Below are 22,593 nucleotides of genomic sequence, written 5' to 3'. Positions count from 1 at the left end.
AACTAAGTCCATGGTACTTAATTTGATGGCGAACCCCTGGACCAAAGATGGTGCCGGGCCACAAGGTAAACAATAAGGTTCAGTGTATTTTGGCGAGAGCCTTTATGATACTGTTACTGTTATCAATCTAAAATATTCACAAAGAGGATTATGCATATTCTCATTGTTCTGTACAGTAGAGTCATCCTATAATCTTAAATATTCACAAAGAAGATTATGCACATTCTCTTTGTTTTGTAATATAGTCTGTACTATTATCATTATCGCCAGTGTGACTTTTTTTTTTCCTCCATGTATCATACATTACCTCGGGAAAATCAGTCCCCATATCACACACACTCGGGACTGTTCACGGTTACGTTAATCAATATACTGTCTATTATGGTATACTAAAACGTAACTTATGATTAATGTAAGAGAAGGAACCTGAAGCAATAACTTTATTTTTATGCTTGATGTAAGCGTATGGATTTTTTTTTTTTTCTGTACTCAGTTGGTTTTTCCTTCTGTTCATCTGAGAGAGAAAGAGAGAGAGAGAGAGAGAAATACTCTTATGCACATAGACATTATATCCGTCGAACCAAATATCCGCAGAACATATACATCCAACTTTCCTCAGTGATCCTCGTTACCGCAGGGTAGTTGCATCATGCCCATTAATAACATTTCCACACCTCATTTCCTGTCTATCCCTTCAGCCCGAGTCCAATGTTAGGTATCTTTCTTTTCCTATATACAAACTGACGATTCTATTCGTGAGAATATATATATATATATATATATATATATATATATATATATATATATATATATATATATATATATATATATATATATATATATATATATATATATATGTGTGTGTGTGTGTGTGTGTGTGTGTGTGTGTGTGTGTAAAGATATCTTCCTACTAATGAGATTGTGTTAATAAAATACACACACACACACACACACACACACACACAACACACACACACACACACACACACACACATCCTCAGTCTGAAGGAGTTGAATCCAATAAGAAGAATATTTAGGATTAGTGCCTATTGACTATAGACGTGTCAGCAAGACAATCAGCTTCTGCTAAATCCTAACTTGTCTGCAGTACAACCCACATTATTTGATGTTACACCCAGGTCCTCAACTGAACTGCTGTTTGAACGGGAACAAGAGAATATAAAGCCCTGGCCAAGATTCTCACCGTCATGAATGAAACCGAAGCTACTCTCAGTACCAATCATCCACCATCGTGATCCTTGACTGTTTAGGTAAACATCAAAGTCTTTAATATCCTACCTATTGCTCATAATGGCGATGGAAAGGGTTAAGCATTTCACTAAGTTGACCTACTTTTATCTTTTTTTTTTTTATTCGCTGTCTTAAAACCATTTTATTTTACTCTGGGGAGACTTTTCACACCGGAAGGGTTAAATAAAGTGTCTGTGTTCTAGGCAGCATAGAACATTTTATAACACCTCATCCAGCAATTTATTTTGCCTACAAGCCTGCACTTTAACACTTTTATGCACGTTATGTACATCACTTTAAAACTGACTTCATTTGCTCAGAACAAATCGTTAAGGAAGCTACTTACTGCATAATGCTACAAATAGTGCCCCCATCGGCGATTTTGGTATAAGAGAAATTTCATAAGTTGAGTATATCTGTGTGGAATTTGCAAAAGTATATTAAATACTGACGTCGCCGTAGTGAAAAGAACTATGATTTAAGCGCGCGCGCGCACACACACACACACACACACACACACACACACACACACACACACACACACACACACACACACACACACATGGTTTGTGAATCTTAACCGTTTGGGGGGAATTTTCATCTCATAGCACTGTCGCCACCTGGTATCTACACACGATTTTATTATGCCTAGGAGGGACTTCTCGGAGTGAAGGGAGTAGATACAACCTTCATAAACTCCTTCACTATATATATATATATATATATATATATATATATATATATATATATATATATATATATTGTTACATAGCCTATGATTTCATCATCCTTTGTGTAATTCTAACGTACAGCATGCTGCATGTTTGAGCACGAGCGTGTTCTACCTCAGTCCACCCTTCTACCGTTATAGTAGAGTAAGTCGTTCTTTCTGTTGTTCAGAGCAGGATTGTCAACTCTTTGTCCCCATGGCTTCATTTGCGCGTCCTTCTTACAAGTTGTATCAAGCTCTGCCGGCCCCTATATAATGAGCTCAGTCTCTGCATTATTGCCACTTAGATCTACTCCTCATTTTGTTCACATCTCTGTCCTCCCCTCTACAGTTATTATTGTGAGTGCTCAGGAAGTCTCCAACCATCTAGCAGCTGTGTAATTTGAGTATAAGTGTTATTGCATTTTGTTCTCGTACTGTATAGCATAAGTTGTTAATTTATAGGCCTAGTGAGGTTTTTTGTAATTTATGTAAAGGTTTTATATTGTCAGCCATCATAAATAATATTTCGTATCTGTAATAATTTATCTTGCATTAACTGAGCATTACCCAGTGTATTTTCATTTTATCAGGGCTGACTTAGGTATATTTACTCTTGCTAATTTCGTGTTAATAGAGGCTATTGCAGTTAACCATATATTTAACCGTTTTTTTTGCCATTACATTATCCTTATGAGTCCTGAATGTTTTGTTGTTAGTTTGAGCATTAAACTTTAACTTGTAATTTTACCCAACTCTTTTGTTTTGAACCTGGAACTTTACGGGACAGTAGTGATTTTTAGTATTCTCACTTAAAGTGTACATTATCTTTCTCTGTTCCGTAACATAAATTTGGCGACCTCTTATCAGGATATTCAGGATATTATCATAAGGATATTGCTTGATATTTTGTGACTGTGATTTATTCATGATGTCTACTATTACTACGCTTGATGAAGCCAAAGATTTTTTGTCAAATGTGCAAACAGTGTGTGATGTAGAAAACAGAACAAAGAATGAACTTAAGCTTGTAGCTCAACAATTGGGAATTGCTGTTCGCTCTCATCATTATAAAGATCAAATTGTTGACATGATTAATGAAAGCTTGTTTAATGTAACTCCAAATGAGCAAACGCAGATTGAATTAGCTAAGTTACAGCTAGCCCTGCAGGAGGCTCGTGCTAAGGAGGCGGAGTCTTGTGCTAAGGAGGCTGAATTTCAGGCCCGTTCTAAGGAGGCTGAGGCACAAGTTGAACTTGCTAAGATTCAGGCAGACCATGAGTATCGCATGAAACAAGGTGGAACTGGATCATCTAGCTCTGATGATTTTGATGTGGCTAAAAATGTTAAACTTGTCCCTCCTTTTAATGAATCTGATTTAACAAAGTATTTTCAGTTGTTTGAGAGGGTAGCTACAGGTTTTAATTGGCCAAAAAAGTATTGGCCAGTACTCCTTCAAACTGTTCTCACCGGTAAAGCTCAAGTAACTTATGCATCTTTGCCTCAGGATCATTCTGATAATTATGATGTAGTTAAGAGCTTGATTCTTAAGGCCTATGAGTTTGTTCCTGAAGCCTATAGAGTAAAATTTAGGACAACTTATAAGCAAGATAAGCAATCCCATGTCGAGTATGCAAAAATCAAAGAAGACCTGTTAGAGCAGTGGTTAAATTCTAAGAATGTGGATTCTGATTTTGGTAAATTTAAGCAGATGATTTTGCTGGAGGACTTCAAGAGGTGTATTTATAAAGATGTAAGCCTATATCTTGATGAGAGAAGAATAGATAATTTGTCTGATGCTGCAGTTTTAGCTGATGAATATGTTCTCACTCACAAGAGATATTCTAAAGAAAAAGGGAAAGCTGAGAGTAAGTACGTTGCCTCTACTCAGAGTACAGGTAACAGGAAAGAGAATAAAGATGATGTTTCTCAGGAAGTAAATACCAGCTTCACCTCTAGATTTCAGAAAAGTAAATGTACTTATTGTAGTAAGCTTGGTCATACTACGGAGAAATGCTTCAGGAGACAGCGTGATGTGAACAAAAAGGAGTCTTTAAATATTCAGTCAATTGGTCTAGTGTCCACTCTTGAGAGTTCCCAGAATTCTTTAACTGAGTTAACTGAACCTGCTTTGAGGGGTAACTTAAATTCTCATGATGGAGCTCCTCTTTTGAGCAGTAACGTGGGTGACACTCTCAAGAGTTCATGTGCTAATTTCCTGTCTGATGGTTTTGTCAGTCCTCTGGACAGTAATGACAGGAAATCAGTTAAAATATATCGTGATACAGGTGCTTGCCAATCCCTTATGCTGACCTGTGTTCTAGGCTCTAATGTTAATTCCTCTGATGAAACTGTAATCTTACAAGGTGTAGGGAATAATTACTTCTCTGTCCCTCTGTGCACAGTGAATTTAGAGTCTGGTTTTGCTAATGGTTCCGTTATGGTTGGGTTGGTTGAGACACTCCCAATGTCAGGTGTAACTTTCTTACTTGGAAATGATATTGGTGGAAGTCAAGTGTGTCCAGCTCCTCAGTTGTCTAGTGAACCAGTGGCTGCGACCCAGGATTGTGATGTCCCTGATGTGTTCCCTGCATGTGCTGTCACTAGGGCTAAGTCTAAAGTTACTGTGATTTAGAGGATAATCATGATGATGATGATGTTATCCTACCTGACACTTTTCTTGCTAAGTTGGACCACTCACCAGATGAGGCAGTACCCCGTAGTGTTGATAATTTGTCTCGTCAAGAGTTGGTTGAGTTGCAGGTTGCTGACCCTGAGTTGAAAGGTCTAGCTAACTCTGCTTGCAGTGAGGAAGAGTCAGCTGGTGCTTCTACTTGTTATTGTATGAAGTCAGGAGTACTTATGAGGAAGTGGAGACCCCCAACAGTATCAGCCGACTGTGAATGGGAGGTTGTACATCAAGTTGTCATCCCTCGTGTTTGTAGGCAGAATATCATTAGAGTGGCTCATGATTCCAGTTTGGCAGGACACCTTGGAGTGAGGAAGACTGTGGCACGCATTTTGAAACACTTCTACTGGCCAGGTATCTTCAGGGATGTTTCCTGGTATTGTAAGTCTTGTCACACCTGTCAAGTTGTGGGGAAGTGTAATCAGACCGAAAAGGTTGCACCTCTAGTTCCCATTCCTCCTTTTGAGGCGCCTTTCACCCGTGTGTTGGTGGATATTGTGGGCCCTCTTCCTAAGACTTCTTCAGGATTTTCTTATGTGTTGACCCTGATTGATATGACTACTCGTTATCCTGAAGTCATTCCACTTAGAAATATCTCAGCAAAGAACGTGGTTAAGGAAATGCTAGGGTTCCTCACAAAGTTTGGTCTGCCCAAGGAGGTACAGTCAGACCGAGGAAGTAATTTCATGTCAAATGTTTTCAAGCAGTCTCTGAAAGAGTTGGGCATCACCCAGATCACGTCTTCAGCTTACCATCCCCAGACTCAAGGAGCGTTGGAGAGATATCATCAAACACTCAAATCGATGCTCAAGAAATACTGTTTGGAACATCAGAAAGACTGGGATAAAGGTCTTCCATTCGTTGTATTTGCCGCAAGAGAATCTCCAAATGAATCACTGGGCTTCTCACCTTTTGAACTACTGTTTGGCCATGAAGTAAGAGGACCCCCTAAGTTACTCAAGGAATGCTGGCTGTCGGAGGAAGATGACGTCAACCTGCTGGAGTATGTGATGAAGTTCAAAGAACGGCTGTCAACTGCTTTACAGCTGGCGAGAGAGAATTTAGGAGCTGCTCAGGAGAAGATGAAGACTTGGTATGATAAGAAGTCCAGGTTACGCCACTTTCACCCAGGAGATCAGATTTTGATTCTGCTATCAGTGCATGGGCAACCTCTTCAAGCCAAGTTTAGTGGTCCTTATTTCGTGGAGAAGAAACTCAGTGATGTCAACTATGTCATCGCCACACCAGATCGTAGAAAGAACAAGCAACTATGTCACATCAACATGCTAAGGTTATATCACAGGCGGGACGAAAATAACCCAGTCTGCACTGTAGCTGTTCCACCCGAGTGTGCAAGTGAAGCTCTCCCATGCAGTATGAGCCTGAGTGATAGTTTGGGGAAGAATCCTGATATCATGAATGATCTCCAGACTAAGCTTTCTCATCTAGCTCGCGAGGAAAGACAGGAGTTTTCGGCATTACTGCAGGAGTACCCGCAAGTGTTCCGTGCCACTCCAGGAAGAACCACTGTGTTGATGCATGATGTCGATGTTGGAGACGCAAAGCCAATTAAACTGCCTCCTTACCGTGTGAACCCAGTGAAAGTTCCTCTCATCCGGAAGGAGCTTGGCTACCTGTTGGACCACAAGATGATTGAGCCCTGTCAGAGCGAGTGGAGTTCTCCTGTCACTCTGGTCCCTAAGCCGGGTGGGTCACAGCGGCTTTGCATCGACTACAGACGTGTTAATCAGATAACCAAAACAGACACTTACCCTCTCCCTCGCCTGGAAGATTGCAGAGACAAGATCAGAAAGGCTAGGTACATAAGTAAGTTTGATTTGTTAAAGGGATACTGGCAAGTACCTATGACTGAACGTGCTAGGGAGATCTCATGTTTTGTAACACTAGGAAAGACTTTTGCATGTTCCGTAATGCCATATGGTATGAAGACTGCACCAGCCAATTTTCAGAAGCTCATGAATGTTGTAACAGAGGGTTTGGCTGGGTGTGTTGTTTATATTGATGATTAATCTTCAGTGACAACTGGAAAGATCACCTATGCCATGTCAGTAAATTTCTTGAGCGTTTGGTTCAGGCTAATCTTGTAACTAATTTATCAAAGTGTGAGTTTGGTCAAGCTAAAGGTCAGTACCTTGGGTACGTAATTGGTGATGGACACGTTGCACCACCAGGAGCTAAGGTTCAGGTTATAAGTGATCTTCCCAGACCTAAAAGTAGGAAAGAACTACAAAGATTTTTGGGAATGGTAGGTTATTACAGGAGATTTGTTCTTAACTTTTCAATTCTTGTATCACCACTTACAGACCTACTGAAAAAGGGAGTTAAATTTGTCTGGACCGATAACTGTGAATCCTCTTTCAACAAACTTAAAGCTATCCTATTAAGTCAGCCAGTGCTCGCTACTCCAAATTTTGCTAAGCCTTTTAAGATGGCTGTTGACGCAAGTGATACAGGAGCTGGGGCTGTTTTGCTGCAAGAGGATGATCAGGGTATTGAACACCCTGTATCTTATTACAGTAAGAAGTTCACTCCACCTCAAAAGAACTTACTAAGGAATTTCAGTGGGTCATGATCGGTATAAATGTCTATGGGGTCAAAACTAGAACACAAATAAAATGAAAAATGCTGTAAACCCAAAATCAAGACCAAAAGCTCTTTCTCAATAGTGGAGTAGTTCTTTTGAGGTGGAGTGAACTTCTTACTGTAATAAGATACAGGGTGTTCAATACCCTGATCATCCTCTTGCAGCAAAACAGCCCCAGCTCCTGTATCACTTGCGTCAACAGCCATCTTAAAAGGCTTAGCAAAATTTGGAGTAGCGAGCACTGGCTGACTTAATAGGATAGCTTTAAGTTTGTTGAAAGAGGATTCACAGTTATCGGTCCAGACAAATTTAACTCCCTTTTTCAGTAGGTCTGTAAGTGGTGATACAAGAATTGAAAAGTTAAGAACAAATCTCCTGTAATAACCTACCATTCCCAAAAATCTTTGTAGCTCTTTCCTACTTTTAGGTCTGGGAAGATCACTTATAACCTGAATCTTAGCTCCTGGTGGTGCAACGTGTCCATCACCAATTACGTACCCAAGGTACTGACCTTTAGCTTGACCAAACTCACACTTTGATAAATTAGTTACAAGATTAGCCTGAACCAAACGCTCAAGAAATTTACTGATATGGCTTAGGTGATCCTTCCAGTTGTCACTGAAGATTAATCATCAATATAAACCACACACCCTGTCAAACCCTCTGTTACAACATTCATGAGCTTCTGAAAAGTGGCTGGTGCATTCTTCATACCATATGGCATTACAGAACATGCAAAGTCTTTCCTAGTGTTACAAAACATGAGATCTCCCTAGCACGTTCAGTCATAGGTACTTGCCAGTATCCCTTTAACAAATCAAACTTACTTATGTACCTAGCCTTTCCGATCTTGTCTCTGCAATCTTCCAGGCGAGGGAGAGGGTAAGTGTCTGTTTTGGTTCTCTGATTAACACGTCTGTAGTCGATGCAAAGCCGCTGTGACCCACCTGGCTTAGGGACTAGAGTGACAGGAGAACTCCACTCGCTCTGACGGGGCTCAATCATCTTGTGGTCCAACAGGTAGCCAAGCTCCTTCTGGATGAGAGGAACTTTCACTGGGTTCACACGGTAAGGAGGCAGTTTAATTGGCTTTGCGTCTCCAACATCGACATCATGCATCAACACAGTGGTTTTTCCTGGAGTAGCACGGAACACTTGCGGGTACTCCTGCAGTAATGCCGAAAACTCCTGCCTTTCCTCGGGAGCTAGATGAGAAAGCTTAGTCTGGAGATCATTCATGATATCAGGATTCTTCCCCAAACTATCACTCAGGCTCATACTGCATGGGAGAACTTCACTTGCAGACTCGGGTGGAACAGCTACAGTGCAGACTGGGTTATTTTCGTCCCGCCTGTGATATAACTTTAGCATGTTGATGTGACAAAGTTGCTTGTTCTTTCTACGATCTGGTGTGGCGATGACATAGTTGACATCACTGAGTTTCTTCTCCACGAAATAAGGACCACTAAACTTGGCTTGAAGAAGTTGCCCATGCACCGGTAACAGAATCAAAACCTGATCTCCTGAGTGAAAGTGGCGTAACCTGGACTTCTTATCATACCAAGTCTTCATCTTCTCCTGAGCAGCTCCTAAATTCTCTTTCGCCAGCTGTAAAGCAGTGGACAGCCGTTCTTTGAACTTCATCACATACTCCAGCAGGTTGACGTCATCTTCCTCCGACAGCCAGTATTCCTTGAGTAGCTTAAGGGGTCCTTTTACTTCATGGCCAAACAGTAGTTAAAAGGGTGAGAAGCCCAGTGATTCATTTGGAGATTCTCTTGCGGCAAATACAACGAATGGAAGACCTTTATCCTAGTCTTTCTGATGTTCCGAACAGTATCTCCTGAACATCGATTTGAGTGTTTGATGATATCTCTCCAACGCTCCTTGAGTCTGGGGATGGTAAGCTGAAGACGTGATCTGGGTGATGCCCAACTCTTTCAGAGACTGCTTGAAAACGTTTGACATGAAATTACTTCCCCGGTCTGACTGTACCTCCTTGGGCAGACCAAACTTGGTGAAGAACCCCAGCATTTCCTTAACCACGTTCTTTGCTGAGATATTTCGAAGTGGAATGGCTTCAGGATAACGAGTAGCCATATCAATCAGGGTCAACACATAAGAAAATCCTGAAGAAGTCTTAGGAAGAGGGCCCACAATATCCACCAACACACCGGTGAATGGCGCCTCAAAAGGAGGAATGGGAACTAGAGGTGCAACCTTTTCGGTCTGATTACACTTTCCCACAACTTGACAGGTGTGACAAGACTTACAATACCAGGAAACATCTCTGAAGATACCTGGCCAGTAGAAGTGTTTCAAAATCCGTGCCACAGTCTTCCTCACTCCAAGGTGTCCTGCCAAACTGGAATCATGAGCCACTCTAATGATATCCTGCCTACAAACACGAGGGATGACAACTTTATGTACAACCTCCCATTCATAATCTGCTGATGCTGTAGGGGGTCTCCACTTCCTCATAAGTACTCCTGACTATATATAATAACAAGTAGAAGCACCAGCTGACTCTTCCTCACTGCAAGCAGAGTTAGCTAGACCTTTCAACTCAGGGTCAGCAACCCGCAACTCAACCAACTCTTGACGAGACAAATTATCAACACTACGGGGTACTGCCTCATCTGGTGATTGGTCCAAATTAGCAAGAAAAGTGTCAGCTAGGATAACATCATCATCATCATTATCCTCTAAGTCACCAGTAACCTTAGACTTAGCCCGAGTAACAGCACATGCAGAGAACACATCAGGGACATCAGAATCCTGGGTCGCAGTCACTGGTTCACTAGACAACTGAGGAGCTGGACACACTTGACTTCCACCAATATCATTTCCAAGTAAGAAAGTTACACCTGACATTGGGAGTGTCTCAACCAACCCAACCATAACGGAACCATTAACAAAACCAGACTCTAAATTCACTCTGCACAGAGGGACAGAGAAGTAATTATTCCCTACACCTTGTAAGATTACAGTTTCATCAGAGGAATTAACATTAGAGCCTAGAACACTGGTCAGCATAAGGGATTGGCAAGCACCTGTATCACGATATATTTCAACTGATTCCCTGTCATTACTGTCCAGAGGACTGACAAAACCATCAGACAGGAAATTAGCACATGAACTCTTGAGTGTCACCCACGTTACTGCTCAAAAGAGGAGCTTCATCATGAGGATTTAATTAACCCCTCAAAGCAGGTTCAGTTAACTCGGTTAAAGAATTCTGGGAACTCTCAAGAGTGGACACTAGACCAATTGACTGAATATTTAAAGACTCCTTTTTGTTCACATCACGCTGTCTCCTGAAACATTTCTCTGTAGTATGACCAAGCTTACTACAATAAGTAAATTTACTTTTCTGAAATCTAGAGGTGGAGCTGGTATTTACTTCCTGATAAACATCATCTTTATTCTCTTTCCTGTTACCTGTACTCTGAGTAGAGGCAACGTACTTACTCTCAGCTTTCCTTTTTTCTTTAGAATATCTCTTGTGAGTGAGAACATATTCACCAGCTAAAACTGCAGCATCAGACAAATTATCTATTCTTTTCTCATCAAGATATAGGCTTACATCTTTATTAATACACCCTTTGAAGTCCTCCAGCAAAATCATCTGCTTAAATTTATCAAAATCAGAATTTACATTCTTAGAATTTAACCACTGCTCTAACAGATCTTCTTTGATTTTTGCATACTCAACATGGGATTGTTTATCTTGCTTATAAGTTGTCCTAAATTTTACTCTATAGGCTTCAGGAACAAGCTCATAGGCCTTAAGAATCAAGCTCTCAGCTACATCATAATTATCAGATTGATCCTGAGGCAAAGATGCATAAGTTACTTGAGCTTTACCGGTGAGAACAGTTTGAAGGAGTACTGGCCAATACTTTTTGGGCCAGTTAAAACCTGTAGCGACCCTCTCAAACAACTGAAAATACTTTGTTAAATCAGATTCATTAAAAGGAGGGACAAGTTTAACATTTTTAGCCACATCAAAATCATCAGAGCTAGATGATCCAGTTCCACTTTGTTTCATGCGATACTCATGGTCTGGCTGAATCCTTGCAATTTCAATTTGTGCCTGTGCCTCCTGAATACGAGCCTGAGAATCAGCCTCCTTAGCATGAGCCTCCTACAGGGGTAGCTGTAACTTAGCTATTTCAATCTGCGTTTGCTCATCTGGAGGAGTTACATTAAACAAGCTTTTATTAATCATGTCAACAATTTGATCTTTAGACTGATGAGAGCGAAGAGCAATTCCCAATTGTTGAGCAACAAGCTTAAGTTCATTCTTTATTCTGTTTTCTACATCACACACTGTTTGAACATTTGACAAAAATCTTTGGCTTCATCAAGAGTAGTAATAGTAGACATCATGAATAAATCACAGTCACAAAATATCAAGCAATATCCTTATGATAATATCCTGAATATCCTGATAAGAGGTCGCCAAATTTATGTTACGGAACAGAGAAAGATAACGTACACTTTAAGTGAGAATACTAAAGTCACTAGTCTCGCAAAGTTCCAGGTTCAAAACAAAAGAGTTGGGTAAAATTACAAGTTAAAAGTTTAATGCACAAACTAACAACTAAACATTCAGGACTCATAAGGATAATGTAATTGCAAAACAGGTTACATATATGGTTAACTGCAATAGCCTCTATTAACATGAATTTAGCAAGAGCAAATTTATCTAAGTCAGCCCTGATAATTGAGAAAACCGGATAATGCTCAGTTAAAGCAAGATACATTATTACAGATACCAACTATTATTAATAATGGCTGACATTAAAAACTCCACACGCATCACAAAAACTCCACCAGGCCCACGAATTAGCGCCTTAGGCCATACAGTACAAGAAAAATGGTAACAACACTTATACTCAAATTATACAGCAGCTAGGTGGCTGGAGACTTCCTGAGCACTCACTAAAATAATAATACACTTTACAGGGGAGGACAGAGATGTGAACAAAATGAGGAGTAGATCTAAGTGGCAATAATGCAGAGACTGAGCTCATTATATAGGGGCCGGCAGAGCTTGATTCAACTTGCAAGAAGGACGCGGAAATGAAGGCACAGAGGACGAAGAGTTGACACTCCTGCTCTGAACAACAGAAAGAACGACTTACTCTACTATAAGGGGGAGAAGGGGGGAGTGAGGTAGAACACGCAAGCCTAGTCACTATGGAATCCACGAGGCGAATCGTGATCAAACATGCAGCATACTGTACGTTAGAATTATACAAAGGATGATGGAATCATAGGCTATGTAACTATATATATATATATATATATATATATATATATATATATATATATATATATATATATATATATATATATATATATAAATATATATATATATATATATATATATATATAAGACAAGAATAAATGAAACTTCCCAAAAGTCTGCCGGCCAAAAATAAAAGCTATATATATATATATATATATATATATATAGTAGTAGGATGGATGTGGAAGATGTAAAGATTGGCCTGGGAGCAAGGTCGAGTCCCGGGTGATTGGAAGTCAGGTATAATTATTCCCCTGAACAAAGGAAAAAGGGAAAAAAGAAGTATGTGGTAATCATAGGGACATTTGTCTTCTTATTGCAATAGGAAAAGTATACTGTATGGTAGGATACTTACTGACAGAGTTAGGGAAATAACAGGAATTAGTTGGAGAAGAACAGGGAGGTTTTAGCAAGGGAAGAGGTTGTGTAGATCGGATATTCATTCCTAGATCTCTAGTGGAAAAGTTCTTAGAGAAGGGAAAGAAGTTGTATGCAGCCTTCATGGATCTGGAGAAAGCATAATGACAGGGTGGATAGACAAGGATTGTTGAAAGTATTAAGAATATATGGAGTAGATAAAGTATTAAGAATATATAGAGTAGATGGGAAGTTGTTGAATGCCGTGAAAAGTATGTATGAGGTTGCTAAGCCTGCAGTGTGTGTTGATAGAGAACTGATTGAATTTTTCTATTTGAAGATAAGATTGAAGCAGGGATGTGTCATGTCTCTATGGTTGTTCAGTCTGTATATGAATGAAGTTATAAAAGAGATACAAGGTAGGACAGTGGATGTTGGAGCGGCCCAAATGAGAGAGGGCAGTGTTTGGAAACTCTCTGTACTGTTATTTGCGGATGATACTGTGTTTTCAAGTGAAGACGAAGGGAGCTGCAGGACTTGGTGGATGACTTTGGGAGAGTATGTAAGAACTGAATCTGAAGGTGAATGTAGGGACGAGTAAAGTTGTGGTCTTCGAGAGAGGTGAAGTCAGTGAATGTACAGTGAGGTTGGATGAGGAGGAAATGGAAAATGTGGGTACGTTTAAGTACTTGGGTAGTGTGATGACTAAGGATGGAAGTTTATAGGGTGAAGTGCTTGAAGGGGCTCAACAAAGAAGAAAGGTTGCTGGTTCCTTGAAAGCAGTGATAAAGAACTGGGAAGTGAGTGTGGAAGTGAAAAAGTTATTACATGACATTATTGTGATACCAACTCTAACTTATGGAAATGAAGCTTGGACCTTGTTGGAGGGACAGAAGTCAAGAGTGAGAGCTATGGAAATGAGTTATTTGAAAGGAGAGAGTGGAGTCACATGGAGAGACAGGCTGACAAATGAGGAAGTGAAGGATCGTTGTTGTGTGGATGTGGATGTGATAGGAAGCGTTAGGAGAAAAACAATGAGGTGGTTTGGACATGTGGAGAGGATGGAGAGTGAGAGAATAACGAGGAGAGTATATGTGAGCGAGGTGGAGGGAGGGAGAGGGAGGGGGAGGCCAAGGATGAGATGGAGGGATGGAGTGGAGAGGTATATGAGAGAGGGGGGTGTGAGCTGGGAGCAGGGCAGTGAAATGGCGGGGGACAGGGCGACATGGAGGCGATTTGTTTGTGGCCACCCCGTACGGGATTAAGGCGTCTGGCAATAGATAGATAGATAGAAATACCTTTGTTTTAATAAACAATATTGGGAAATCAATCACAGTTGTCAGTATAACGATTAAAAACAGACCTAGAAGAACAGTGTGTGCGTTCACATATAATTATATGCAACTGTAGACAACCGACCCTACCACATTCCCACAGTCAGGCTGGTAATACTTGGATATATGGCAGTCCCAACGTAGTAAGAAGGATTCTGTGAACCATGTCTTGCATATTAAATAATGTTTCTGGCTAAGTGATGTGTGTTGTCTGGACTTATGTCAAGATATTAATGATTAGTGATAAGTACCATTGTCAAACAGTAAGATTGTGGTTCAAGGGGTTGCAACTATACAAGAACATAAGGAAAATCACGAGATTGATGGAGTTTGTATAGCTAACTGTTGGGTTTTATTTAAAAAAAATAATAATAATGTCACTATACCAAATTGTTTATTTTCATCATGATTCATGTGACAGTGAGGACACAATACATACAGTATCATTTTTTTTTTTTCTGTGAAAACCATTGCAATATATCACTGTCAAACCGACCCCGCCCAGGGCCTATAATTATCTTGGGTGAGGATTAAGGAATGCATCGGCGAATGGTCAACACGGGAATAAATGAAATTTGGGCATGAAATAAGTAACCCCAGGACATAGAGAACAGTCACAGGGATATCTTATTCATACGAGACCCACATATATTTCCAGCCGGTCGTTAAGTGGTGACATTAAGCACAACTTGTCCAGAGTCGGGTCCTTATTACAGAGGCAAAGTGGACAGTCATCCTGTAATTCATGTGGCTGGGAGGGTCCACAGGTACAGGGTTGCTGACTCTTTCAAGGAGCGGTATCATCATCGTAGTCTTCGTCGTCGTCGTCATTATCTCGAACCTTATACCCTCCCGTACGAGTACAATTATTCCCTGAACTACGATGGTGTATTATTTTTTAACTATTAGTGTTATTGTTAACTCTGAATCTCTACGGTGGCTATTATCATCATCATCATATCTCTCACTTCCACCCACATAAGTTATCCATTCACTACATTGCCTTTTTATATTTTTTTACTTATATATCCATTCACATTGCTTATCACCATCATCATCATCATCAACATTGGTCCCACCCTCATATATAGTTTTTTCCCTTGATTTTTTTTTTTTTTTTTTACTATATCTAGTCTCTTAGATCCTCATAAATACAGAGCAAACAATTCTATCCCCTTTACTTGCTTGTTGGAAGGAGCTTCGTCCCTCTGTGCCCCAGCAGCACGGCAACGCCTAAATTTAGTGTATTTATTCTTTCTACCTCCAAGCGATAGTATCTATATTATAATGATCCGATTTCTGTATGTTTGGTGGTTTGTTACCGTAACACAGCAAAAACGGTGCATGTAACGCAAATTGTTTTGTTAAAGCAAAGTACCGTTAAAATGCTTTAACTTGAATAAAACAATATCCAGGCCAATCGGGCCACCGGTTCCAGAGTTATGACTCATTTCTGGCGTTTTGTTTCAAATTTGTTTTTAGTGCTGTAAATGGATTCGACTTTGGCCTAGCATTGAAATTACCAGCATGACAAGAAAGAAGAGTGAGCGTTTCTTGTAATATTTACTAACTTGCCTTTCCTTCCTCCCTCCTCTTACTCCTAAACTTTTATAGTATAATGATATAGTAAAATCTGTATTATAATGATCTGATTTCTGTATGTTTATTGGTTTCTTCTTCTTCTTCTTCTTTTTTTGTTACCGTAATACAGCAAAAACAGTGCATGTAGAGCAAATTTATGTTAAAGCAAGGTACCGTTAAAAAGGTCTAACATGAAGAGTAAAACAATATCCAATCTAACTAGGCTACCGGTTCCCGAGTTATGACTCATTTCTGAAGCTAGGAAGTGACTTAACATCTAGTGGATATCGCCGAGGGCGGCCTCTCAGCGAGTTCAAATGAAAGTACAGGTCTGGTAGCGAAGGGGTTAATGAAGGATACATCATTTTTATACCTCCCGCTCTGTAAAAGGTCTCGTCAGAGCTAAATGAATGCATAGCGAGATAACGAGAAATAAACATAACTGACGCCATCGTTATGGAGGGATTAAGAACGATTTGGCTGTCTTAATTTTCTCTTTTGCCAGATGATTTAAGACAGCAAAGTGAGGCCTTCTGTGGGCAAAGGGTTATAAGCAATCCGTTAAACCCTTTAGTATAGCGGCCTTTATCTTTTAACCTTTGCATCCTGTTGACGTCCGTCTTAGTTTATTCTTGTGGTACCAGACGATTTTATTGACGGGATTTACTAAGGCCATATCTAACCCACCTTGTTCGAAAAGTCTCTCCTGAGCTGGATAAAATGGTCTTATGGTAGCAACATATATATATATATAAATAAATATATATATATATATATATATATATATATATATATATATATATATATATATATATATATATATATATATATATATATATATATATATATATATATATATATATATATATATATTGCTTCCATAAGACCATATATATATATATATATATATATATATATATATATATATATATATATATAAAGTTAGGGATCTAAAGTTCAGCATTTTCTGTATGTATCAAAAAAGTCTGACGGTTTGAATAATCGTCATAAAAATATAAATTTACACGTGAAAAGGAAAATAATGGCTCATTGTCATTTTTGGATATTCTAATCACAGAGTCTAGTACTGGGTTAGTTACTGGGATCTATAGAAAGCCTACATACACAGGTCTTGGATTAAGTTGGTTTAATTTTTGCTCTCAGATCTATAAGACTAATTCAGTCAAAACCTTGCTAAGTAAGGCCTATGATATCTGCTCCAGCTATAAGACTTTTCATGAAAAAATATGTCAGTTAAGACGCTATTTTGTTAGTAAGAACTATAAAGAGGAATTGTTTGACACTTCTTAGTAAATTCTTTAGCAACAAGCTATCGTAGGACGTTAGAAAGAAATGGGATGTACGTACACCTAAGTTAGTGAAATATGTTAGGATGCCAATTTACCGTAAAATTAGTTATGAATATCATAAGGTAATTCTTAACATTTTAAGACAGCTTTCGTGCTGTAAATTTTAGGATCGTCTTTACTAACGGTTTCAGAATAGGGACTTATTTGGTCTTCAAAATTCGTGTGCCGGACCCTCCGTGCTCGAATATTGTTTATAAGTTCAGTTGTCCAAGTTGTCAGGCTAGGTATTTCGGATGCTCTGGTAGGGCATGCCGAATACGAGTATTCGAGTACAGTGGGAAAAGTTACAGGTCGGGGAAGCTTTTGCATAAGATGTCCTTCTCTGCTGTTAGGGATCATTCACCACCCTTTCACACAAAATGATTTTCAAATTATTGGTAGATTTGGGACTCACGGGGATGCATTACTGGGAGAAAAACTGTTAATTACAAAGCTTGATCCGGAATTAAGTCTTGCAAACAATACTTAGTGGTTTGATAGGGTTTCTGTTCTGCTTCAGTGTTCATTACTCTTTGTTCCGTTGTCGATGTCTGACCTGTCCTTTGTTGTTGTCGTACCAGTTTCTTACGAGCCTTGTTCAGTATGTGTCTCCTGTTTAGTTAGCTTAATGTCTTGGGGGTTTTATCACCGATTAGCGAGTTTTATTTTTGTCCATGTTTTTGTGTAGTTGATTTGAGAGAGAGAGAGAGAGAGAGAGAGAGAGAGAGAGAGAGAGATCGCACTATGGGCACAGTGGGTACTTTCCTTCTAAAATCAGATGATACTGTACGTATCAAGAGAGGTACCTGGTAGTGATGGAGATAGAAAATGTCATCGTTATCCCCTGTAGTACGATTGCGTATTATGTGTTTTATGCTTATTAATGCCAGGCGATGTTATTTTGCTTTGGCTAGATCACTGATACTCGTAGTCATCTGGGTTAGATAAAGCACACGACCCATGTTGGCTGACTATTAAAAGGAGTTAAATCTTTTTTCTATGCGAGTAAGAGTTCTCCCCTAAGCTTGGCAATATCATGTAACACTAGCCGAGATGAAATACACAGAAGAAAAGTCGTTATCCGATGATGTAGCGTAAAAAAAATCAAAAGTCCATATCCCTTATAATTAGATACTACCATTAACTTGAATAATATAAATTTAAGGCATCAGAATAAAACAGAAATATCGGAATCGTAATAAAGTGATTGGTGAGAGAGTCGTGTTTCCCAGCAGATACACACATTGGCTCGTAGTACATAGGATTTTTATTGTGTCGAATTCCAGGGAAACATTAGTGCCTAAAAGTGAAAAGGATTCTCTCTATCTCTTAGTTAAAAGGATATATTGGTGGCTGTTGGTAAAGGATTTCATTGTCTAGTAGTAGGCATATTTTACTGTCTTGTCATTACAACCTCATGGTTAAGATTTATGTTTCGTAGTAAAGAAGATATTAGTGTATCATAAAAAGGAAAAAAAAATATTGGTCAGTGTTTATGCCTCACCAAGTCTCAAACACCTCGATGGCCAGACAGGAAGGAATGAGGGGCGGAGAGCGGTGATTTCCATGTCTTCACACAAATATACTACCTGTAATTGGCGACTGTATAAGGTGGGTGACTCCGAAGCAATGGCATGTCGTGGACACTACCCGGCTATTGGTTCAAAGGAGTCCCCGTTATAAATCACTTCTTATCAACGCATCTGCATTAACGTGCATCTGTATTACGACACAGTGAACTACCATGTATAGACCTGACAATGTGTGAGTTTTTTGTTTTCTATTTTTGTTTATGTCGGCAGGGGTTAATCAAAGCCGAGACAGAGAGTAAGATATTTCCTCAAGTAGTTCATGGTCACTTATGCTATTCTGAGTGATAAATTTTCATGTGCTACACTTTAACCCTCTCGTAGTCGCGTCTGTTTTTGTTCCTACAATCCCGGGACATTTACATTTAGTTGAGAATGCGTCATCGGAGCTAAACGGTGGTAATCGATATGTTGCAAAGACCAAAATGTCTCCTTTAGCAGTTCATGGTCACTGCGCTATGCCTTAGTTTCAACTATTTATATTGCCTACTGTATCTTAACACTCTCATATATATATATATATATATATATATATATATATATATATATATATATATATATATATATATATATATAAGACAGCACTACGGGTGTATATTCTTTTCATTGCACTTCTTTGCAACTAGCATCATACAGTGGTGTTAATCTCAGCATTCAAGAGGGGGAGATTTAATATTAGGTCATTTGAGAGTAAATAAGGTATAGAACTTTCTCCGTTATGAGGTTAATGGTACCAGTATAATAGGGTCGTACACTGACTTTAGGCTAAATGTAGTTGCCTGTCGTTAATTGAAACAAAAGGCTAGAGTTGTCCTGATTGTAATAGGTTTGCTGGTACCAGTATCAACACTCCCTGGTCACTATGCTTACTCTTAGCTGAATAAACTCGTCTGCTGGCTCTATCTCTATCGAACTCCAGGATTGTCCCTACAATGAAAGTGTTAACGTCCACGAAGGTTAATTGGTTTTGCTGTATAGTGTAAAATATTTCGCTTAATAGTCTATGGTAAGGCTATACCGGATTATATTGCCAGTGACTTATATTTTACCTTTTAAATTCCTTTTACACTAAATAGGCATTAATATGTCATCTCTCCACCATGAATGCTGAGCTATAAGAATACATTAGCACAGGAATGTGATACTTGTCACGAGAAAGTGCTGTGGAAAGAATGTAGATCCTCATCATTGTCATATTCTGCCACTCATCCCCGAAAAAAAAAAAAAAAAAAAAATGGTGAAAATCTGGGCCAGATTAAAGTAAAATGAGAATATAAATTATCCATCGCATCTTCACGGGCATTATATTACAAGAAAAGCCGGACGGTATTACTCAATTAAGACAGAGTCATAACAACTCTGTTATAACCAACACAATTAATTCTCTCTTGGTCAAATCATCACTATAATAGTACTCAATTCGAGCTTACGTCATGCGATTTTATATTAATAAGAGCTATTTGGTCGTATGCATTTTGAATGTTAATATTTTCATGTATGTCACTGATGCAATACCCCCCCCACACACACACACACAAACGGTGAATTCCAAATAATATTTATCTTCCATCTGACTCTATATCCATTCATAATGTGTCCTTGGCTACTCCAGTGCAGAATCGGATCTCTTCATGAGCATGGTGTAAGGCACATATGCTGAACATTTCTTCACCTTTCCATTCGGTCCCGCAACGTCCATCTCAGCAGTTACTTCAACAAACAAGGGATGAGGCTATGGCACACCTAATGTCTGACTTGGCTCATATCTCTGACTGGGGTAAGAATAATCTTGTTTTTCATGCATCAAAGACTCAGTTCTTACACCTATCAACCCGACAAAGTCTTCTACAGGTGTACCCACTAATGTTTAATAATATTCACCTTAATCGTGCATCATCCTTGAACATGCTTGGGGTTTCATTCACTCGGGACTTATCTTGAAAAGATCGTATTACATCTCTTGTCAAATCTGCCTCCGAGAGATTAGGTGTGCTAAGCCAACTCCGTTCCTTCTTTACCCTGCACAATTGTTGATTCTAGACACGGGTTTTATCCGCTCCTGTGTAGAGTACAACTCTCATGTATGGGGAGGCTCCCCACATACAGCTCTTCTCAATAGCGTGGAGTCAAAGGCTTTTCGTCTCATTACCTTTCCTCCTCTTACTGGCTCCCTTCAACCTCTGTCTCTTCGTCGCATTGTTGCATCTTTATCTCTTTTCTATCGCTACTTCAATGGTCACTGCTCCTCTGAACTGTCTGCTTGCATTCCTCCACCTCTACGACGGGCACGTAGCGCCCGTCTAGCAGCAAACTCTCATCCCCTTTCTGTCCAACTTTCTAATGTAAAAGTTAACCGTTACTCTCAGTCCTTCATTTATACAACAGGTCAACTCTGGAACCGTCTTCCTCTGTATTTCCGGCCAGCTATGATCTCCAGTTTTTCAAACAAAGTGTGTCCAGGCATCTCGAACTGTTCGGATCTTGAATTTGTCTCTCTCTTGTATTTTGTTTTTCTCTTGGAAGGAACAGTTATTGCGGGCTCATGGGCTTTGGTTCCATCTTCCTAGCATAATAATAATAATAAAAAAAAAAAAAACTAAAAGGCCAAAGTTTACAACGGGCAAAACGTGACGGGACTCAACGCCAGTAGTAAGTCTGGAACATAAGCTACAACATTGTAAATCTGTAGTAAATGGGACATATTCATCAGCCGCGATAGCAAAGCTGGTATTGTTTTCAGTTTGTGTGTGTGTGTGTGTGTGTGTGTGTGTGTGTGTGTGTGTGTGTGTGTGTGTGTGTGTGTTAGCTCGATAACTTCGCAGCCGCACTAGATATCATCACAAAATTTTACAGGTGTGTGATGGTGGAAAAAAAACGATCATGACTTCGAATTTGGTGAAAGTAGGTCAAGGTCTGTGTGTCTGTTACCACGATATTTCGCAACTGCTCAAGATATCATTACAAAATTTTACAGGTGTGTAGTAGGGATGAAAATCTCCTAAGAGTATTGTTTTCGGTTTGTTTGTCTGTCTGTGTGTCTGTTAGCACGATAACTTCGCAACCGCTCAAGGCATCATCACAACAATTTGCAGGTGTGTAGTAGGAATGAAAATCTCCTACGAGTTGCAGTTGGTGAAAGTAGGTCAAGGTCAAGGTCATATTCCGAGCCCGCTAGATATATATTGGCTCGCTGCTGGTGTGATTCCCCCTTTGGGGGGGGGGGTGCTCTAGTCTTAAAGTGTATGCAGACAAAAAAGGCAAAAGTTCTTAAGCTTCTCCAAGACTGGTGTAACCTCCGTTCTGTTGCACAACTTTCCCACTGATTTACTGTAAGAATATTAAAGTTGCTGACATTAATACCAATGATATGATTATGAATGATTACCTGCCGCAGAGTAAAATTTACTGTATATATCAGTCCTAGAATCATGTGGTAACTAATATGTTAAAGTCGCCTGCTGCATGAGCCGATTGGATATTGTTAGCGGGTTATATTCTGCCTGACTGTCGCAGCCTGAGCATTGCTGGTGGAAACTGTCTCTGAACATAATGAAAGTGAACGAAATGTCAGAGGACTGGCAAATTACAGATGTAAGGTGAGCTTTGACATTCCGCAAGGGATTCGAACCTGGATTCCGTGAATACGAGACGAACGCTTCAGCTGCTTGTGAAACACCTCCACACACAAAAGTTAAAGATTAAGTATGCAGTAGTGAACAAAACGAATACCTGATCAAACTATTCGTCTTACACAGTTTGTAATGATTCACCTGTAAGTTTGATATATTGACAATGATTTAATCTTCGATTAA

The sequence above is a fragment of the Coenobita brevimanus genome, chromosome 76, assembly GCF_032717465.1.
Source record: "Coenobita brevimanus isolate Jiangsu-jjx chromosome 76, ASM3271746v2, whole genome shotgun sequence".
Lineage (NCBI taxonomy): Eukaryota > Metazoa > Arthropoda > Malacostraca > Decapoda > Coenobitidae > Coenobita > Coenobita brevimanus.
This window is presented reverse-complemented; position numbering follows the sequence as displayed.